Source organism: Leopardus geoffroyi, chromosome E1 (assembly GCF_018350155.1).
Source record: "Leopardus geoffroyi isolate Oge1 chromosome E1, O.geoffroyi_Oge1_pat1.0, whole genome shotgun sequence".
NCBI lineage: Eukaryota > Metazoa > Chordata > Mammalia > Carnivora > Felidae > Leopardus > Leopardus geoffroyi.
The window spans coordinates 6,930,266-6,938,084 of NC_059330.1; the positions used below are offsets into that span (position 1 = coordinate 6,930,266).

The following is a 7,819-nucleotide window of genomic DNA, read 5'->3' on the forward strand; positions in this document are numbered from 1 at the left end:
CACTTGTTTTTGTAATGTCTGTGGATGCTTTCTTTTTACATTTTTTTTTAGTGTTTATTTTTGAGAGAGAGAGCACGAGCAGGGGAGGGGCAGAGAGAGGGAGACACGGAATCTGAGGCAGGCTCTAGGCTCTGAGCTGTCAGCACAGAGCTCGACGTGGGACCCGAACTCACAAACTGCAAGATTATGACCTGAGCTGGCATCGCGTCGCACATTCAACCGACTGGGCCACGCAGGCGGCCCTCTTATACTTTAAGTACACTTTTAAAAAAAACAGTAAAGGCTTAGCAGCTTCTTTGGAATGCAGGCAGTGAGAAGGAAGAAGGCAAAGAAAAAAAGTAGAAATCCAAGTGAATGATCTTGGCACCATCTTGCCATTTCCTTCTGGGATTCAGTTGAGCTCAGTGGCTGAACACGGTGGGGAGGTCACCCCTCAACACCCTCCCTCTGGACGCTCAGGGGCCATGGGCAGGGAGGTTGGGGGGGGGCTCCTGACGACCTGTTCCCATTTCTCTGGCATCTTCCTGCTGTTTTACAGTAGCTGGTCTCCAGCAAGGACAGGATGTGGCTTCACAGGGAAGGCCTTTGACCTCCTGGGCTCTCTGTGACCTCACAGGTGGACTTTGCCAGTGGTTTGAGCTTGGTCAGTTGCCTCCATGTTTAAGAATCCTCGCTGGAAAGCCCCTTCCTCCATGAGTACCTTGATGTTTTCCAGGGTCCTGTAGGAGGGGAAACGGGTCCAGTCGTGGCTCTCCTACCCTCAGAAGTCTCTGCAGGGCACTCTAAAGCTGGTAGAGTGAAAACAGGCATTTGAGCTGAATTGGTTTTGTAAGACATCTTCCTGAGGCCTAGTGAGACTCTAAATATCCTATTAGAGTTGTTTAGTGCTGTAGCACTGTTCGAAAAATGGATACCAGCTTGGGCCTTCTTTGTGCACGAAAATAAGAAACATGAAGAATTTCTTTAAGAAAAAAAATTGATTTGGGGAATGTCCCCTCTTGAAAAGTCACAGAAAGTGACTGTAGCGAAACTGCAATTTTTTGGTCAACTTGGATGGAATCATTGGTTACGCAGAATCGAAAGAAGGCTTTGGAGAAAGCAAGCTTGGCATCTTACACGAAAGGGAAGCATCAGTCAGACATGTCTTAACCCCGTGGTCTTCAATTTCCAAAGCTTTACAGAAAAAGGAGCCATTATTCCAAGCCTGAAATCATTATAAAGGATGAGGGCCCACAAAGGATGAAATGCTCTCAAAAATTAAATTCTGGCAATATAATTACAAATGATTTTTTGATGAGGAAAAGGAGAAGACGTCTATAAAAATCGATGCGGCTAGACTTTCTGATTAATCCCATTTTAAAAGAACACGTACGTGAGATGTAAGGACAGGCATGATAGAACAGAAAAGACAGGTTGGTACGAATGGGAGCGTAGCACCGAGCCTTGGCAGGAACGCCAAGATCACGGGCTTTCTGAAATGTGTCCCGAACGTCCCGAGGGGTGTGCCTGCCTCTCCCTGGGCAAGTGGTCTGACAGTTAAGAGAGATGCAGAGAAAACAGAATGACTCAGACATTTTTAAAATTTGCCTCTGTTCTGTTTGGCGTATTTCTCCATCTCTACATGTGAACAAAATCCTAAGGGTAGGAATTGCGACTCTCTGCCATAGTAATTGTACAACAGGAGCATTTTAATTTTTATACTTACACCGTGTTTTTGTGATTAGGATTGTTCTCGTGGAAAACGCATTGTGTTCTTTTCCTATGTTCCTAAACAGCTGAATTGACATAAAAATTAACTTTTTTTTTTTATGTTTATTTTGAGAGAGCATGCACAGGGGATAGGTGGAAAGGGGAGGAGAGAGAGAGGGAGTGAGAGAGAATCCCAAGTGGGCTTTGCACTGTCAGCACAGAGCCCGATGCGGGGCTCAATCCCGTGAATACTGAGCTCTGTGACCTGAGCCAAAATGAAGAGTTGGATGCTTAACTGACTGAGCCACCCAGGTGTCCCAAGAGTTAACTATTTCTTGAAACTTTGAAAGGATTTATTTGTAAAATGAGTTAAGGCCTCATTGATATGTAGGTCTTTAATAATTTTTTTTTTTTTACTTCTATCATTATTAAGCTTTTTGACTTTCCTGTGTATTCTGTGTCAATTTTCATAATTTATGTTTTTCTAGATTATTGCCATTTCCTAAAACAGAAAGTTAATATACAGTGTTTCTTGCAGTTTAAAAAAATTCTCTCTCCATGCCTATACATGGCTATAAATGGTAATATGTCTTTCTTAGCCTTTAAATTGTGTACTTGTATTTTTTTCTTTGTGATCCTTTGAACTTTATATTTCTTTCTTTCGGTTTATAGACACTTAACATTTATTATTCCTTTCTCCTTTTGTAGGTGTATGTGTACACGTTTATATTTTTTAATCTCTTGAAGGCATGTGTTTTAGTTCTTTTACGTCCATTGTTTTTACTAAAAAAAGGCATTTAAGGGTAGGAATTTCTCTTTGACTTTAGCTTTGGCTGTAGGGCATGAATCAGATATTATTGTTACTTTCTTTAAAAAAATTTTTTTAAGTTCATTTATTTATTTTGAGAGAGAAAGCATGAGCGGGGACGGGGTGGAGAGAATCCCAAGCAGACTCAGTGCTGTCAGCAGGGAGCTCTGTGTGGGCTTGAACTCAGGAACCGTGAGATCATGACCCGAGCCGAAACCAGGAGTTTGATGCTCAACCGACAGAGTTGCCCAGGGCCCCATATTATCATTACTTTCTAAAGAGTCTGATTGCAGTTTTTTAAAATTTGGTATTTGGAAATATTTCTGCATTCACAGGAGTGTTGCAAAATTAGTACAAAGCCCCCTGGCTTCCTCTAAGGTCATGTAACATCTTCTCTGAGCTGGGTAGGGTTCTCAGAGCTAAGAATTTGGTACGATATTGTTACGTAAACTACAGGCTTTAGCGAGATTCCATGTTTTTCAACTAACGTTTTTTAATCCTGGGCTCCACATTGCATTCGGTTTTCATTTCTCCTCGGCTACCTCCAATCTGTCCCGTTCTCCTGTCTTACTTTGTTTTTCAGGGCCCTCACACTTGTGAGTAGTACCGATTAGTGGTTTTGTAGAGTGTCCCTCCATTTGAGTTTGGTGTTTTCTTATAATTTGATGGAGGTTATTGGTTTTTGGCAAGGATACCCACTGAAGTGACATGTTCTTGCCTAGTGCAGGGGATCCGTGATGTGGATGTGCCTTGTTCTTGGATGTTGATGTTCTTGGATATTGTTGGATTTGACTTTGATCACTTGGTTGAGATCTGCTAGCTTTCTCCAAAGTGCAGTTACTGTGTCTTCTATTTTATTCTTTCTCTGTTGTCCTATATCTTGGGGGAGATACTTTTGGACTATGTTCAGATACCCTGTTTCTCCTCAAACTTTGGCCATGGAATTTTAACCCCCATTGGTGTACCCTGTCTACACGTATTTCTGTTGGTTTTTGGCCATTTTCTTCATTTCCTTTGCATCTGTTACTTGGAATTCTCCTATAAGGAGTAGCTCTCCCTTCCCCACCATTTATTTTGAGTTTGTGGATCTTCATTTAATTCTGTTGATTAGAATCCAGTGTTACTGCTATTTACTTTGTTCAAATCATTCCAGGTTTGGCTGTTGGGAAACTTTCTCAGATTGGTTCCTGTATCCTTTAGATGTGTCCCTACTCGTCCTTCAACACCCTGTCTTACTTTCTGGTAGTGTAGGATGCTTCTGGATCATCTTATGTTTTTCTTCCTCCAGCCCTGGAAGTAGCTGCTTCTCCAAGAACTCTGGGCTCCTTTTAATAAAGAACGGTGTTTAGAAACCATTCCCACCAGCCATGTGTGAGAGTCCCGGTTGCCCTATACCCTTGTTGGCACTTGACATTGTCAGTCTTTTCAGCCATTCTAGTAGATGGTCAGTGGTATCTCATTTTGATTTTAATTCGCATTGCCCAAATGATTAATGAGTTAATGTGCATTTGATATTCCTAGATCTTGTTCGGTGAATATCTGCTCGAGCCTTTGGAGCTTCCGTTTTTTCTTATAGCAGTCTTTTGTAATGAGATAGTTACTCTGAATCTTTTGATTGGGTGCTGTTCTTAGACCTGGTAAAAATTTTCACATACTTGAGTATTGTTTTTTCTTTGTGCTTGAAGGGTCAGTGGCAGCAGCTGTGGTTGTGTGGATGAAGTGGCAAGGTTGACATTGGTAGTCTTTGGTTCTTTCATGATGTTTGAGGGAATTGACGGTATTTTTCCTAGAGAGTGAGGACTTGGGTGGTGATAGGTGCCTTCAACTCTCTCTTGTATTTTAGTGGTTTATTTTTTTTTTAAGTTTATTTTGAGAGAGAGAGTGGGAGGGGGAGAGGGGGAGGGAGGGAGGGAGAGAATCCCAAGCAGGCTCCGTCCTGTCAGCGCAAAGCCAGACGCAGGGCTCGATCCCACGACCCGTGAGATCATGACGCGAACTGAAATCGAGAGTTGGACGTTTAACCAACTGAGCCACTCAGGCGTCCCTCTTGTATTTTATACATAGAAAAATACTGGGCTTTTTTCGTATAGGTCTAGACCTTTGAACAATGAGCAGTAGGAATCGGAAGGCAGGCTGAGGTGTGCGTTGTTCGTGGAAGGCTTTTGTAACAGTTATAAAGGGCTGGCAGTGGAGTGTGCTGTGAGCAAAACGAGTTCAGCTTCAGACATTGGCAGGTAGGGAGAGTCACCTGGTAATGGTACCGTAGAAGGTAACCTGTGTGCGTTAGGGGACTGGAAGCAAGAGACTGCTGTGGCCCTTTTGGGCACGAAGAGGCGGTGATCCTAGGGGTCTGACGTAGGGAGTTGGGACAAAGCTGTCAACATTTCTGAGAGCTCAGCCCCTGAATCGTGCTGCGTCTAAGCTGTGCTAGGGTGACATCATGCTTAGGAGGTATTGTCCTACGGCCTGCTGCTGTGGGCCATGTCCTGGCTGTGCCTTCCACTAGCTTGGCTGAACATGGACAGGTTACTTCCTCATAGCTTTGTTGTGGGCATGCCAGAGTGTGGGTGGGTGAAATGATAACCATACTTGCCTGGTGTATATAGTGTGTGCGTTGTAGCCAGTATCATAACCCCCATCCTCTCCCAGTTGCTTCAGCCTTTACACCCATATTTTCTAGTGTTTATTTCTCCTTATCTGACATTCTCTGCTATGTTCAGGATTACGTGAGGTCTTAGTTTTTTTTTTTTTTTTTACCGTTTATTTGTTTTTGAGAGTCAGAGAGAGTGCGCGCAGGGGAGGAACAGAGAGAGAGGGAGACACAGAATCCGAAGCAGGCTCTGGGCTCTGAGCTGTCAGCACAGAGCCCGACGTGGGGCTCAAAGCCACAAACTGCGAGATCATGACCTGAGCCGAAGTGGGAAGCTCAACCGACTGCACCACCCAGGTGCCCCGATGTCTTAGATGTTGTGCCCAGGGATTGTGGACTTCGGGGCTCCCTTTTTGGGGCGTTCATCCCTTGGGCACTTTCTGACCTACTCCAGGCTTGCTTTTTCAGCTCCGCCACATGAGATATTGTGCTCTCCAAGATTTTGCAGCGCTGCGATCCTACTTTCTTCCCTTCTGCTTTCTAGGTGAACAGTGAGCCAAAACTGACCCACTCTCACGCATATCCGCCAGTCGTTCTCCTGCCCGACTTTACTTCATGTTGCTGTCCAGTTGGAGCACCGGATGATCACGGTTACTACACTTGACCTACGTTGTCTAAAGCCATGCTGTCCCTCATCCCGTCCTCGACTGGCTTTCGTGTCAGTGTTTGCTTAATAGGCAGAGAAGATAGATATTCTGTCCAGATGCCCGTTCTTAAGGGTTCAGCGCCATGGGGATTTTCCTTTTGCAAAGAGAAGTTCATGAGCCCTCATCCCTGCTCCTTACAGTCCCGTCCAGCCTGCAGCCCCTTCCCCACATCTACCATCAATAAAAGCTGAGTTTCAGGGCAGGCCGGGGTCTGTTTCCACTTTTCGAGCTCTGGCTGTCACCTAAAGGGGAAAGGTCCTCACAGCCTCACGTTGGTGAGATATCCTAACAGCCCCTTCCAGGGAGTGTTTCATTATAGTGCCCAGTCCCCTGGAGTCGAGTCGAAGAGGGTCAATATTGGGAATGTGAGTGTCTGCATGCCTTTTCTCAGAACTAATGACTCCACGAGACGGGAAAGGAAAGGTCAATTTCTGGAAGTCCTTGCTTTCGAGTTTGTACTGTGAGTCGTTTGCAGAGAAAGTCAAAACGTGTATCAGAATGGTTTGAGCATTTTCTGAAAACTTCTGCCTTTTCACTAATCAAACATACTAGACCTTACTCCGCTTGGAAAACTGGAGTTGTGGGGTCTTAGCGTTAGATGGAGTCTTGGGAACTATCCATTGCTCTCCTTCCTCAGTGCAGGAATTTCTTTAGGAGCATTCCAGATGGCTTCAAATTCTTTCTCTTTCTTGGGTGGAGGGAGTCTAACTGAAGGCTGATCTGTATTGCTAGAAGCCTCCTCCTTCTTTGGCACAGTGCCACTGATGGCCTGCTACGTGTTCCACCCGACTGTTTGGCAGAATTTTGGTCCCCGTGCCTGTTGCCCCCTGGTGTTACTTCTGCAAATATGTTACATCACGCGGCAAAAACAACTTTGCAGATGTAACTAAGTGTACTACTCAGCTGATTTTAAGATTGGGAGATTGTCCTGGACTATTGGGCAAACCTAATCTAATCACATGAACCTGTAGAAGCAGAAATCCTACTCCAGTTGGAGACACGAGAAAATAAGAGATTTAAGGCAGGGACCAGATAGGAGGAACTGTTGTTGACTTAAAGATGAAGGACACCACGTGCTGGGGAAACTGGGGACCTCAGTCCTACAATCGCGAGAAGCAGATTTCTGCCAGCAACTGAAAAGAGCTTGGGCCCTTCTGATTTAAACCTTTTGCCACCCTGAGCAAAAGAGCCAGCTGAGTCACATTGGGCCCAGACTCTTGGTGCACAGTATGGTGACAGAATAAATGGGAATTGTTACTTAGGACAGGACCTCAGAGCCATCAGTCACTTCTGGCTGCCCTTCATGCGTCACAAGTTAATCATGACCGGTCCACTCCACTCTGGAGAGCTCATGCAACAGTCCCTCTTTCCCCTCCCCAAATGCCACTTGAAGTACTTTAGCACCTTCCTGAAGCTATGAGCATCCCCCTCCTAGCACTGTTCCACCACCCTACATGTGTCCATTACAACAGTTGGGTGACCCCATCCAGTTTTCTCACAACTCGGGTTTCCCAGTTTTAAAACTGGGAAGGTCATGGCAAACGAGGGTGAATTGGTCACCCTACTGCTGGTTGCTTGCTCACGACTGAGGTTGCCTCTTAACCTAGAGGCTGGTCATACCAGATACTCGTTCCTGTAGCCTTCTTTGTAGGTTGGACTTGGGTGTCTGATCTAATGTAGGTCAGCGGGGTCCAAGGGAAAGCTGCTGGGAAGCTTCTGGGAAACCAGTTAGCAGAGATGCATAAAGAGAAATGGCCCATCCTAATTGCCTTTGTGTGAGGGTGTGATGTCTGGAACTGCAGCAGCCATCCTGTGATCGTGGGCAGGTAAACCTCAGGGTCGTGTCAGTATGCTGATAGAGGAGACAGGTGGAAGGGACCTGGGTCATTGAAGACATGGCTGGCCCCTGCACTAACCCCACAGATAGCTTCTTTGGGGCATCTTGTTATGGGAGATAATATCATTATAGTTACTTTTGGTGAAGGGTTTTTGTTTCTGGCTGTTGAAAACATCCTCCTGGGTGAG

At 45.2% G+C, this 7,819-nt stretch overlaps 1 long non-coding RNA gene across 1 annotated transcript; it reads left to right on the top strand.

Moving 5' to 3' along the window:
- Nucleotides 1-649: 649 nt before the first annotated feature.
- Nucleotides 650-5,996, top strand: LOC123603033. The gene is made up of 2 exons (XR_006714691.1): nt 650-1,412; nt 5,632-5,996. It is a non-coding gene; the product is annotated as an uncharacterized LOC123603033 (long non-coding RNA).
- Nucleotides 5,997-7,819: the final 1,823 nt, after the last annotated feature.